The 14,693-nt window shown below is 45.1% G+C and overlaps 1 long non-coding RNA gene and 1 other non-coding gene across 3 annotated transcripts in view; one reads left to right on the top strand and one right to left on the bottom strand.

Annotated features, from left to right (window-relative positions):
* Nucleotides 1-14,380, top strand: part of LOC104005620 (uncharacterized) — a 103,150-nt gene extending 88,770 nt beyond the window's left edge. Inside the window, exons 6-7 of one of the 2 annotated variants that reach the window (XR_008547013.2) lie at nt 13,747-13,828; nt 14,215-14,380. This is a non-coding gene — a long non-coding RNA (uncharacterized LOC104005620). The remainder of the gene's footprint in view (nt 1-13,746; nt 13,829-14,214) is intronic. The other variant, XR_010155281.1, reaches the window with a different exon arrangement.
* On the bottom strand, nt 2,509-2,612 carry LOC112208863 (small nucleolar RNA U13). Its single transcript, XR_002943414.1, has one exon. It is a non-coding gene; the product is annotated as a small nucleolar RNA U13 (small nucleolar RNA).
* Nucleotides 14,381-14,693: the final 313 nt, after the last annotated feature.

Genomic DNA, 14,693 nt, shown 5'->3' with positions numbered 1-14,693 from the left:
TCTGGAGCTGTGAGGACTTCGACTAGATTGTTTTCCTTCAAGAAAAAAAAAAATTCATGAATTGCTTAAGGCCCTACAATTCTTGTTTCATCTATATATTCCCTATGTCTGCAATTATGACCAGCACACAATAGGTGCTTACTAAAAGTTCAATGACTAGATGACCAGGTGAATTGTAATTTCCCCTCTGTTGTCAATTTTTGTTTACCTGGTTTTTGTTTGTTTTCCCCACTTGTTCTCATTCTCCTGTGGGAGCAGAGGTTGCATCTGTCTTCATGAGGACTATTTCCCCAGCGCCTAGCGAGGGCCTGGCCCTGAGTCCACTAGGTGGAAGTTGGTTGAATGAATGGATGGAAGATTGTGGAGCAGATGCCAGGCCTTACTAGTGCTTGGCCCGAATACCTACTGCTCGGGGCCTTCTCTGGCTGCCACACCCATGGGGGCAGCCCCCATCCTGTGACTGCACTGGGTATAAATACCCCGGCTCTCACCCGAGACATTCTATGTGACTCCAGAGTTTCCCAGGTGTGAAGTCCCCTTGACTTTCAGAGATGGCAGAGACTTGATGATATTCTCCTTTTTGGTTGCCTTCTCCCACCTCACTTCTCCATTGCTGTTTCCTGGATCACTTACGGAATAAACAAGTTGCACTTGAACCTTCATCTCAGGATTTGCTTCTGGGGTAACCCAAAGTAAGATGATAGACATCTTATCTCCCAGTGATGACAACCTCATCGGGAGAAATAGTGTATTTTCCCTCTCAACATTTTATTTAGAAGGACTTCAAGCCAAAGAAAAATTGAAAAAATATATACACTTTCAACCAGTCTCACCAACCAATAACATTTCTCCATATTTGCTTTATTTATCTGTCTCCCTCTTCTCTCTGTTTATAGATAGATAGATGATAGGTAGATAGATGATAGATAGATAAGATACATTAGATAGATGAAGCTGTGTGAGAAAGAGAGAGAGTCTTTATTTTTATTTTTTGTAGAGATGGAGTCTTGCTTGGTAGCCTAGGCTGGTCTTGAACTTCTGGACTCAAGTGATTCTCCTTTTTCAGTGTCCCAAACTGCTGGATTACAAGTGTGAACCACCATGCCCAGCCTGAGTCTTTATTACTTATTTTAATTTTCTCAGAGGGAATTTGTTTTTATTGACACAGTTGTTCATGCGAAGAATCCTGGATTTCCTCTGGTAAAGTCTGACCAATACAAGGTGGTAATAGTGTCCACCTGTCAGTTTTCATTAATAAAGAAATGACTGCAAACTTCCACAGTCAACATGGACTAAAGCCAGCATGAAATAGAGATTACTCCAACCTCAAAGCTGCAATGTTGCACAATTCACAATAAATGCATTATTAGAGAATCTTTAGACTTTAGAATCTAGAGATTTCAGAGGAAAACTCTCATGTAAATATATATATTACATATATCATTTTCTCCCAGAACATTTGAAAGTAAGTTGCAGACTTCATGGAATTTCACCTGTAAATTCTTTAGAATGTGTCTACCAAAACAAGGAGCATCCTCCTACATAATCAGAAAGACTATCATCACACCCAAGAAAACAGACATTGATACAATAATAGTGTCAAATATACAGTCGAAACTCAAATTGCCCCAGTTGTCCCAATAAAGTCCCTGAGAGCCGTGGGACACTGTGTCTTCACACTCTACCGCTAGCCCCTTCTGTCACTGGGGCTCATACAACACCTTTCTGAACACAGGACTATCCATTATATGCAGGCCAAATTGATCAGAATGAAATAGCTTCTCTAGGACCGGAAGATAGAGACGTTTAAGTTGTGCTTCTGGCAGAGGGACAAATATTGCCACCAGACTATGGGGCATGGCAGGGTTCCCTGACTCCTAGTTAAAATATCTGAAGGTGCAGAGCTGGGCCCCAGCACAGCTCCCCACCCTCTTCTCCAGAGTCTTTTTCCAGAGAGTCCTGGCCTAGGGAGAGGAATTCCTCCTACAGGTAGACCAAGCTTGCAGCTCTGAGTCCAATTCCTGATTTCGGATGGTTCTGCCATGACCAGCAACAGACTTGAAATTTTGTTTTAATTGGAAGGAAAAGGAAGTCAGGTCTGAGAACCCAGTGGCTATCCTTGGAATTCAGGACTGGCTACATAATTTGCCAGGCTTGGTACAAAATGAAAATGTAGATCCTTTGTTCAGAATGTACTGTGAATTTCCAGAGGGTGTGGGCAGAGCATCGTGACAAGCGCAGGGCCCTTCTGAGAGTGGGGCCGCGTGTGACTTCAGAGGTCACAAGTCTGTGACGCTGGCTCTGTGGGTATTTGCGTGCAGCCTGGATTCACAGAAGGTCTTTCTGGACTTTGAAGTAGCGAATATTGACCAAAGGCTTGAAGGTCTTGCGGCACGCGGGAAGAAGTTAAGGTGGAAAGACTTAGCCCCATGCCAAACTGGTCAGCAACAATTATAACTCATTATTTCCTCAAGAGAACAGCGTCTACAGTTTTTTGGTTTGTTTTCATGTCAGACAAGTAACGTGCTGACTTCAAAATGAGGTTCGAGGGTGGCATATCTCATACATGAGTGTGAGCATCCGATCATCACACTCAAGAACTACAAAAGGATCTGCAGTTCTTACGAATGCATCTGCAGTTGTCACATATTCACTGTCACCTTGCAGCACAATGTCAGGTCTGGGAGGCATTTCTACGGCATCACACAGGCATTCTCGCGCGTGCTGTAACTGCCCTCTTCTGTTCGGGCTGCTTTGACGTGAGGCCACTCCCCTTCCCTGTTACTCAGGGCAAGCTGCACCCCGTTCCCATCCCATGATGGCCCCCTTCAGCCTCACACCGCATGGAACATTGCAGAAGCGGTATCAGCAGAATCAGAAGTTGAGATTGCCCATCCCTCCGCCTTGGTCCTTTTCGACACGGATGCAGTTCCCCAAAGAGGAAACTGAGGCACTGTCGGCAGAATAACGCATCACAGTTCTGGAAGAGAAACACGTGTTTGTCCTGTCTGGATGTTCCCCTCTGAAGACCCTGGAGGACAGGCTATTTCAGCATGGAGCCACGACCCTGGGAGGGGGAGAGCAGAGAGACAGAAAAATGATGCCAGGACCTCAGCAGAACTGGGGACAGAGGAGAGACAGGAGAAGGGGATCCAGGGAGACCAGATCCAGGAGGGGTTCCCAAATGCCCATTTTTATGGACTAAATGATGACTTGTGGGGAAAAAGAAATGTTTTGTGTCTCCCTCTGGACTCTACAAGTAAAAGGCTTCCTTTCTGGGAGTAGCCTATATATAAATTCCCTTCCAGACTTGATGGGCACGACTAACAGGATAAAGCACAGACCCTTAGTGGCAGCCAAAATAAATGTTATGCCGTGTTTGGGATCTGACAGGGCACCTGGGATAGGTTGAATGCCCAATGCTAGCATGAAGGTGTGTGGCTGAAATCAACTGTGAGTTTGTGTCTTGAATCACCGTCCTCAGTAGGGCAAGATATGAAGGTTTCAACAAATGCCTGGAAAAATAAACATTGCCAGAGGGAGAAACTAGGACCTTATTGTCAACAGGAAACGTTTCCTTTCTGGTATGTCTGACCCAGAAGCAGTCTTGTTTGGTATGTGATGCCCACAGTTTCTCTTCCTGGGATGTGATAAAAATAGCCAGGAAGTTGATGTTGACTGAAACCAAAGAGTCTGAGACCCCGCGTCCCTGCTCAGCTTGGCTCCCGGAGAGTGCAACAGTGGCCAAGTCTCAGTACTCAAAGGGTAATGAGAAGACCACTAGCCTCAGCATCATCCGGGAATTTGTTACTAATGTAGGATCTCGGGCCCCACCCCAGACTTGCGGCACCGGAATCTGCATTTCCACAAGATCCCCGTGTGACGCAGGTGCTCGTTAAGGTCTGAGCAGTGCTGGTTGAAGCACAGGCTTACAGATGGAAAAGGCCAGGGCTCCATGACCTTGGAGAAGCCATAGAGCCTCTCTGAGCCCATTTCCACTTCCATAAAATAGGCATAAAAATACAATCTATCAGATAGATTTGTTTAACTTCAGAGTTAAATAAAAGGATATATATGCAGCTCTTAGTACAGCATCCCCCAGAAAAAGTGTTGGAAGTATTATCATTATTAACCCGATTATTACCTTCTGACCATGTTCTTTTGGGCCAGTCACTGTCTGTTTCTAGGAGCCAGTTAAAGGCACTGTAAACAGTGACCCTCTGTCAAGTTCTTGCTTCATCGTAACCCATTTTCCTTGGCTTAATGATTAGTAGAAGTTCAACAGGTCACAGCTGGAAAGGAAGTTAGAGCTTTCCTAGTGAGTCGAGCCCCTTCATTTCCCACCTGAGAAAACTGAGGCCCAGGGCTTGCCTTGCCTAGGCTCACAGAGCTAAGGGGCTGGCAGTGCCAGGTGACAACCATGTTCTTGAATTCCCTGTCCAGAAACTCCCCTCCATAGTAAAAACAATTAGCTCCTGTGCTTTGGGCACCTCCTTGGTGCCAAGCTCTGGGCTCAGGGTTTACCAAAAGAAGCATCTCATTTAATCTGTGGGTCAATCTTCCATTTCAAAGAGAAGATACTCCTGTATCAGCTCCCAGAGTTAACTAATGTGCCCAAGGCCACAGAGCCAGTAAGGAGCCAGCTGGGGTGTTCCCAGTGGACCCTCCCCTTTTACCCCAGACACCCAGGAAGCAGGAGAGACACACACGCTGTTAGGCACTTTTGGGTATTGACTTTTATTTTTTGGCCTGGGTGGTAGACACAGGGATATTCTTTTCTTTCTTTTTTTTTTTTTTTGAGACAGCGTCTTGCTGTGTTATCCAGGCTGGAATGCAGTGGCACAATTATGGCTCACTGCAGCCTCAACCTCCCAGGCTCAAGCAATCCTCCCATATTGACCTCCTGTAGCTGGGACCACAGGCATGTGCCATCACCCCTGGCTAATTTTTTAAAATTTTATTTTGTGAGGAGATGGGGGTCTCACTATATCGCCCAGGCTGGTCTTGAACTCCTGGGCTGAAGTAGTCCTCCCACCTCGGCCTCCCAAAGTGCTGGGATTACAGGTGTGTGCCACCAGGCTTGTCCAGGGATATTCATTTTATTATCACTCTTTAAACTGTACACATGCATTATATACATCACATATTGTATACCTGTAACTTAAAAACCAAGTGGAAGAGGAATCCTGCAGGCACTTGAATACAACCCTGGGTGGTCTCAAGGCAGAAAGAAGGGGACTTGGGCTTGGCGTAAGAGCAGAAAAAGACCAGCCTGGGCTTAGCCTACGAACCATGCCCTACGGTGCTGGTTAGCACGTGACTCAGGACCAGATAAACAAGCAGGGCTGGAGGCGCTGGGGGCAGAGCTTAACAGGAAGAAGGGGATACAATTTGTCTAGAACTGGGTTATGAAGAAAATAATTTGTCTTTTGTTTCGTAAGTCCCAGGTTAGGATAGGTAGATCGGCTTATTCACTTTTACTAATTTCCCCAGACATCAGTGGAAATGATGCATAATTGTATTAATGGTAGAGTGATTTATGATAGTGGAAATTTGGAAACCACCTAAAAGTCCAACTATAGGGCCTAATTTAATAATGTATGGTGTCTGCATATGAGAGATGGCCATAAAAAGCCATTTAAAAATCATGACGTAGGGACCATAACAAGGACATTAAACACAGCTGTGGCCCTTTATTGCGGGTGCCTCCTGTGCCAGAGTCTGCGCTAAGCACAGAACACTTGTCCTGGTCATTGGTTCTCACAGTACACCCCCCATTCCGCAAAGGAGGAAATGGAGCTTTAGAGAGGTGAAATGACTTGGTCAACATCCCACAGCTATGACATGGAAAGATGTTCACGGTATTTTAAATTTAAAAAGCAGCTTATAAGGCAGGCTGTGCGGTATACATACACAGTGTCCAGTAACGGGACTGGTGATGTACATTACTTCACGTTGAGCCCAACTGACGGAGAGCTCTGTGGCCATTGCAAACAATGGTGTGTAGATTCCTGATAGCTGGCAACAGAAAGAGTTCATGGCATGGTAAATTTTTTTAAAGACAAGAAAGTATTTACAATATGATTTCATTTAGTGTGTGTGTGTGTGTGTGTGTGTGTGTGTGTGTGTCTAAGCAGTGATTTATTTTTATTTTTATTTATTTTATTTTTATCTCACAGAGTGAGATGGGGTCTCACTCTGTTGCCCAGGCTGAAGTGCAGTGGCATGATCTCAGCTCACTGCAACCTCTGCCTCCCAGGTTCAAGCAATTCTCCTGCCTTAGCCTTCCGAGTAGCTGGGATTACAGGCACTCACCACCACTCCCAGCTAATTTTTGTAATTTTGGTAGAGACGGGGTTTCACCATGTTGGCCAGGCCGCTCTCAAACTCCTGACCTTAAGTGATCTGCCCACCTCAGCCTCCCAAAGTGCTGGGATTACAGGAGTGAGCCACCATGCCTGCCCAAAGCAGTGATTTTAAACAGAGGGTGATTTTGTCCCTCTGGGGACATTTGATAATATCTAGAGATAGGTTTAGTTATCACAAGTGGGGGTGGGGAGTGCTACTGGCATCTAGTGCGTGGGAAGACCAGGGATGCTGCTAAATATTCTACCATTCACAGAACAGCCCCCTGCAAAAAAGATTTATCCCATCCAAAATATCAATGGTGCCTGATTTTATATATATACACGCATATATATAAATACACTCACACGCGCACGTACACACGCATGCAGAGAGAGAAAAAGTCTAGAAGGAATATCTCAGAATGTTAACAGTGGTTATCTTTGGGTGTAGGGTGGTTTTTTAAATTCATATCTTTATTTTCTAATTTTTTTTTTTAACAAGGAGCATGATTAAGTGTGGGGAAAAAATAGAAAATTATATAGCTACAATTGCCTTAGAAACAGCCCAGTTAGAGACAAGCAGCAGAGGGAGGAAGGTTTTGGGGGTAAGGTTTTCCAGGGGTTCGACACAATGCCATGTCAAGCCTCTTGGGGAAACGTTTCCCTGATTCTGCAGTCCACAGAAGCCCCTGGGGAAATAGGTCTGAGCCCGCGGGTCCCTGCGCGAAAAGCCACACCCATCCTCCAGGCGATCAGACCCTGAACAGTGGAGGTGAACTTGCAGGGGCGTGATGTGTACATGAGGGTGTGAGGCCCAGGCTTTGCCACAGTTATTAATACTGGGCTCTCATACCCCTCACCTGCTCCTCACGCTGTTTGATGGCTCTGTTCGCTCTTTGCCCTTTTCTGGACCAATAGCACTGCAGACTTGGCGGCAGCTCAGTAACCACCTGGGTCACGGCTCCTTATGGGAAATAAAGAGAGAGACAATAGTGTCCTGGCTTAAAACAGAAAGGCTCCACCAGCTGCTTAGCAACTCTTGTGCGGGTTCCCTCCCAGGGCCGAGGAGCAGACATAAACCATCCCATAGAAAGAGAGCAAGAGGGGCCCAGACAATGCCTGGAAACTCACAGAGGGTCCTGGCAATCTTCCTACAAGCTCCATGAAGAACCAGACAAGGCTAACTAAACAAAGGGCCACCCCCTGGCCCACCTCCTAAACCCTGTTCCTCATCAGGGGGAAGTACAGGCCTCTATCCTGAGTCTGTTACTTGAGTGTCTCAACATTTGAACCAGACCAAAGTTTCCCAGGGATGAGTGCTAGCCAAGAACACCTCCTATCCTCCAAGATCCTATCCCTGCTTTCCACCCCATTATCCAGGTTCATTTATAAAACTGATCATAGCTGTGCCCAGCTCCTTCTCAGTGCATGCTGAAGAAATCTCTGTCTGGCCAGAACTCTAAAGCACTGTCACGTGTCAGAACTAGTGGATTCCTGGGCGTGTGACCTTAGGTCAAGGATTGCAAATAGGTCACAAGTCCTACGCCAACTCTGAATGGTTAGAGGTGGCTGCCTGGAGTGTTGTGTTGAGAAGCTCCCAGGGACTTGGTCCAGGAGAGTAGAAAACGTGTTGTGATTGCTGCCCTCTCTCCGTGTGGGTGTTCATGGAGAGCTGTGCCCATGTGCTACTTTATTGTGGCCTCTGTCCTTGGCTGACCTTCTAACCACTTAGTTATTCCCAAATGTATTGGAATTTCTAAACTGCCATACCAACTGGCAATTATTGTCAATTCTGAGGTGGGTATTTTTACAGATTACCAGCACCAAATAACCTTGGGGACTTACCAAAATGCAGATTCCCGGACCTCATCTGTGTTAGAATACCCTGACAACTTAGCAAATAGGCAAATTTCTGGGCCGTACTCCCAAGCTCCTAATATAGAATATTTTGGAGGTAGGCATAGGAATCTTTCCTTTTACCAAGCACCCCCAGATGATTTGTATGTACAATGAATCTGATAACCATTAACCTAGGAATGTGTCTGCCTGGGCTGTCACACCTGAGAATATTCCTAAAATTATTACTTTAGATTGGCTTATGGTGGCTTAAAAATATGTCCGATATTCTTTGACACTTTTCCCTTCAAAAGATGAACCTACCAACATGGCAAAACCCCATCTCTATTAAAAATACAAAAATTAGGCGGGCATGGTGGCGGTTGCCTATAATCCCAGCTACTCAGGAGGCTGAGGCACAAGAATCGCTTGAACCCAGGAGGTAGAGGTTGCAGTGAGCCGAGATCACGCCACTGCACTCCAGCCTGGGCGACAGAGTGACGCTCCATTTTTAAAAAGCGTTGGCTGGACTTAGGGACTTACTAAGTGTGGGCTGCACTTAGAGACTCACTTGTAATGAATACTGTGGAGGATCTGACAGTAACATCCAAGATCAGAGCATAAAAGGGGTTTTAACCTCCTCCTGGCTTGGATCATCTGCTCTGAGGGAAGTCAGCTGCCATGTTCTGAGGACACTCAATCAGCCCTACAGAGAAGCCCAGGTGGTGAGAAACTGAGGCCTCCTGCCCACAGCCATGTGAGTGAGCAGCTTGGAGGCCCCACTCACCCCACGTGAGCTTTCAGAAGTATTTAGCCCCAGTTGATATTTGAGCAACCTCATGAGAGACCTTGAGCCAGAACCACTTAGAAAATCAGCTCCCAAATTTCTAACCCACAGAAACTGTGAGATCATAAATGTGTGTTGTTTGAAGCCTCTAAATTTGAGGGTATAGTCATCCCTTGGTATCTGCAGGGATTGGTTCCAGGACCCCTTCAGATACCAAAATCCATGGATGCTCAAGTTCCTGATATAAAAGGGTATAGTATTTGCATATAATCTATGTACATCTTCCTGTATATTTGAAATTATCTCTAGATTACTTATAATACCTAATACAATGTAATGTTATGTATGAATAGTTGTTATACTGTATTCTTTTTTATTTGTATTATTTTTATTGTATTATTATTGTCATTGTTATTTTTTGAATATTTTTGGTCCATGGCTGGTTAAATCCACAGATGTGGAATCCAAGGATAGTGTAGTTTGTTTTGCAGCAATAAATAACTAATACATGTGTAAAAAGTCAGTTTCCATTCATTTCTTGCAGGGCTACACTATTAACCTAATAAGCCACCCTTGGACAAAGTGAACTTAGCCTCCCCAAGAAGGCTTTATTTTCCTCCAGCCAGTCTCCTGGGCTGAGATATAGAGAATATGCAGGGGGCTGTTCCCAGGCTACCTGAGACCCAGCCAGGCTCTTCTTCCATGCAGCTCAGGGGTGCGTTTGCCCAGAGCTTTGTTTGACATCCCACCTGTGTGTATATACCCTCTGCCCTGCCTGCCAGTGCTGGCGCTAAGCCCTTAACACAGCTCATAAGGCCTTGAAAATCCAGTCCCAATATCTCCCCAGCCCCATCTCCCACCATTTCACCTCTCTACATGCCTCCCAGTCCCCCCTGCATGGTGAACACTGGCATCTGAGCCTGCGGGTCTCTGCACATGCTCTCCCCCTGCCCAGGACACCCTGCCATGCCCTGACATCACCTTCTCTGGAGCGTTCCTCAGCTTCCTGTGTCCCTTCCAGGCAGTATTGATTGCTTCTCCTCTGTTCCACCAGTGCTTTGCACACCCTGGGAACGACAAACCTTATTTTACGGTGTAGTTTTTGGTTTGGGGGTCTAGATGGTAGTTCTTTTAAAGGAGAATGGTTTAAGTGCCCAAAATACGAGCTTGTAGAATTTCTCTTTGTGTCTTCCTCCGGTCTAGCTCAGTGGTTCTCAAAGGTTAGTATACCTAAGAATTATTGTACAGGGAAGATGCAACTGGAATTTACATAGAATTCTGAATTTTAGATAAAATTGGAAGGCTTGGGGCAATTCTGACTTCCCTAATTCGCACCTTATGTGCCTGCATTTGAATGCATTCCTTATAGTGAATCCACTGTCGTAAGGCATCTAGAATGACAGATTGCCAAAGCTGAGAAGAACCTTTAAGATAATATAGGCCTGTACTTCTAAAAATTTTGTGTTACATCTTCCTTTGATAATATAATGGAAACTACGAATAATCTCACTGGAAAACTTTGGCCACCTGAAATTCCTACAGGAATTCCAAGTTCAAAATCCCTAAACAGATTACCAGCACCAAATAACTTTGGGGACTATATCCTTTTATATCAGGAACCTGAGCATCCATGGATTTTGGTATCTGAAGGGGTCCTGGAACCAATCCCTGCAGATACCAGGGGACGACTGTACCCTCAAATTTAAAGGCTTCAAAAAACACACATTTATGATCTCATAGTTTCTGTAGGTTAGAATTTGCGAGCTGATTTGCTAAGTGGTTCTGGCTCAAGGTCTCTCATGAGGTTGCTCAAATATCAACCGGGGCTAAAGACTTCTGCAACCTTTTTTACAGATGAAGAAAATGAGGCCCAGAGGATGGCCAAGGCCTCAGAGCCCTGTGGTGAAAGAGCTGGGACTGTAATGCAGATCTCTTTACTTTCATGTTTCTGGTTTCTTCCCTTGATCAGGGGCCTCCCTTACAGCACCGTGGGTCAGGGCCAGTATAGCCTCTGCTTGGTGATGTTCAGAGAGCGAGAACCCTTCCTTCACTGCTTTAGCCTGCTTGACCCTTCATCCAAGTTTGGGCGGTTCAGCGGAAGCCTCTGTCCCTGGGGCCATTTCATCACCCAGAGGGTTCAAGTAGTGGGAAGGTTATGGCTTCCTTGGTCCTCTGAGAAGGGAGGACTGGGCCCAGAGTTTTTGACCACTGATTTGTGGGTGATGAGATTGGCATATCAGACAGACCAGAATTCATTATAAAGAAACTCAAGACAACAATGAGGGCCAGTAGTAGAGCAGAGAGCAAAGAAATACAGGCTGAAATAAAGTCAAAAAATAGTTATCTGCATGAGCTAGCTAGAATCAAAACAGGTGCTTAAGGATACAGGAAGCTATAGTTAATTGTAGGGAAGATAAGAAGTGTAAGGAGAGAAATGGCCAAGAGCCAAGTGGTTCTCCCAGGAAGCTAAACTGTGAGAAAAATTGCCTATATCTGTCCCTGTAACTAGGTACTATAGAGGTGACTGGTTGATGTCTGTTAGGATAGTTTTGCTTTAAAAGTAAAGCATAAAAAACAAAGCTCCTAAAACTGTCTTGAACCAATAAAGAGAATTGATTAGGTTTTATTTACTTTAAGGTTCAGAGGGAGGTTAGACTTCAGGAATAGTTTGATCAAGGACATGGCTCAGTTTCTCTGTAAGTTTCTCTGTTCTGCCCTTCTCTGTGCACTGGCTTTATCCTCAGACTGGCTTCCCTCATTGTAACAAAGTGGCTACAGCTGTCCCAGGCCTCATATCTGCATACTATACTCTCAGGAATAAGAGAGAGCTCTCTTTCTCCAATCACCAAACAGAAGTCCTGAACATCATTCTTATTAATCACTGTGGCAAGGGAGATGAGATTATAATGAAGGACTTGGGCCAATCACAGCTCATCCTGGGGATGAGCTGGCTCAATTGCTTCTCCTCCGGAAGCTGTGAAAGGCAGGGAAATGGATTCTTCCCAGAAGCCTCCAGAAGGTACCAGCCCTGCCAATACACTGATCTCAAACTTCGGACCTCTAGGACTGCAAGAGAATAAATTTGTTTTGTGTTAAGCTACAAAATTTATTACAGCAGGAATAGTAAACTAATACAGATTTAATTCCCATGAAACTTTATAAAGTACACACTACTGTCATCATTTCCATTTTACTTATGAGGAAACTGAGCCTCAGACCAGCTAAGTAACTTTCTCAGCAGTTAAGTGGAACTCATACAAACCCTGAGCTACTACACATCAGAGCTGGGCAGGTGGAGGGCGGGGAGGCCACCACAGTGCTCATTCTGTGGATTTAAGGGGGCCATGGCACTATCTACTAGAATTCTGACAGCTGTTATTTTTTATTTTTATTTTTATTTTTGAGACGGAGTCTCGCTCTGTTGCCCAGGCTGGCGTGCAGTGGCACGATCTTGGCTCACTGCAACCTCCACCTCTCAGGTTCATGCCATTCTCTTGCCTCAGCCTCCCAAGTAGCTGGGACTACACGCACCCGCCACCACGCCCGGCTAATTTTTATATATATATATTTTTTAATAGAGACGGGGTTTCACCGTGTCAGCCAGGATGGTCTCGGTCTCCTGACATCGTGATCCGCCCGCCCTGGGCTCCCAAAGTGCTGGGATTACAGGCGTGAGCCACCGCGCCCAGCACCCTGTTATCTTTTTTAAAGGTCCTGGTTTGCTATGGTCCACACTCCATTTCTGGAGATTTCTTTTGACTCCTTCTTCAGATGTGACTGAGCCCCTCTGAGTCCTACCTGCTCCTCTTGCAAATTTGGGAACCTGGCACTGAAAGATGCGGATTCAGTGTTTAGAAGTCACAGAAAATTAGGACAGGAAGGGATCGTTTGAAGTCATCTGATCCAACTCCTCATTTCCATTTTTTTATAGAGGTGCTTCCCATCTGGACTCCAAATCCTGTGGTCTTTCTCTGAGCCAGTGGGAGGTTCTAGAGTGTAAGGTTTAGGAGGCCAGTTTTGACATAGTGCTGCCACTTAACTGCTGGGAAAGTTACTTAGCTGGTCTGAGGCTCAGTTTCCTCATAAGTAAAATGGAAATGATGACAGTAGTGTGTACTTTATAAGGTTTCATGGGAATTAAATCTGTATTAGCTTACTATTCCTGCTGTAACAAATTTTGTGGCTTAACACAACACAAATTTATTCTCTTATAGTCCTAGAGGTCTGAAGTATGAGATCAGTGTATTGGCAGGGCTGGTACCTTCTGGAGGCTTCTGAGGAGAATCCATCTCCCTGCCTTTCATAGCTTCCAAAGGCTGCCTGCATTCCTTGGCTTGTGGCCCCTTCCTCCATCTTCACAGCACATCACTCCATCCTGTTTCCATAGTCACATCTCCTTTCTTTGTCTTTGATCCTCCTGCCTCCCTGTTATAAGGAGCCCTGTGATTACATTGGTCTCACCTGGATAATCCAGAATAATCTCTCCATTTAAAGAGCCTTAACTCAATCACATCTTCAAAATTCCCTTTGCTATGTAAGAAAACATATTCACAGGTTCTGGGTATTGAAATGTGCACACCTTTTTGGGGCGGGGGCAGAGGTTGCTTTATTCTGTTTATGATAAAGTAACAACTAATGTAAAAGCATTAATTGCATAGCACCAGGTATGGAATAAGCATTCAACAAATGGCATTAGTATCATTTAGGGACCACCTACTAGTGCCCATAATCAAAATAGATATAGTTTTTGCCTTTGTGTCTTTGTGTCTTATCCAGTGTCCATAAGCCAAGGAATGCAGGCAGCCTTTGGAAGCTGTGAAAGGCAGGGAAATGGATTCTCCCCAGAAGCCTCCAGAAGGTACCAGCCCTGCCAATACCCTCATCTCATTTGATACTAATGCCACTTGTTGAATGCTTATTACATACCTGGTGCTATGCAATTAATGCTTTTACATTAATACTTTATCGTAAACAGAATAAAGCAACCTCTGCCCCCGCCCCAAGTGATTCTATCAGCCAGCCTTTCCTGTGTAATCAACTACCCTAAAGCTTACTAACGCAAAACAACTACCATTTATTTAGCTCTCAGTTTAGTAAGTCATCAGTTTCAGTTCTTCTGGTCTGGTCTGGGTTTAGCTAGTTTCCACTGGGCTCCCCCATGGTCACTGGGGCTGCTGGTTTATAATGGTCTTGGCTGGAATGAATGGGGCCTCTCTCCATGTGGTTTTTTTTTTCACCCAACAGGCTAGCCCAGGCTTGTTTGCATGTTGGTGGAAAGGAGCAACAAGAATAGTGAGACCTCTTAAGTCCTAGGCTTCGAACTGACACATTGTCACATCCGCCACTTCTACGGATCAACAAGAATCACAAGGTCAGCCCTGATTCAAGGGCTTAGAAAATAAACTTAATCTCTGATGAGAGAAGTAGTATTGTGTCCCTTTTTACAATCTACCACAATGACATTGCAGGGAAGAGAAAGGAAGCATTGAAGTTGCATGCCAGTAGAATAGTTACTAGGGAAGAATTTCCCTCTGGAAAGTTCCCCAGGAAGGGAGGCAACAAGGCTGCAACAACCTGTTTAGGAGTGGCCCTGGGGTGGCTAATTATTCTTGTGCTCTCTGTGAAGGACAACACATTAGCATATTTCTTTCTCAATGTGCTAAAATGCCAGGCCCCAAGATCTCTATTATAAATGACACAATTAAGTCCTTGGCAAGAAAAAG

The sequence above is a fragment of the Pan troglodytes genome, chromosome 2 (assembly GCF_028858775.2).
Source record: "Pan troglodytes isolate AG18354 chromosome 2, NHGRI_mPanTro3-v2.0_pri, whole genome shotgun sequence".
Lineage (NCBI taxonomy): Eukaryota > Metazoa > Chordata > Mammalia > Primates > Hominidae > Pan > Pan troglodytes.
The sequence above is the reverse complement of the archived record's forward strand: the minus strand, read 5'-3'. Positions and strand labels throughout refer to the sequence as shown.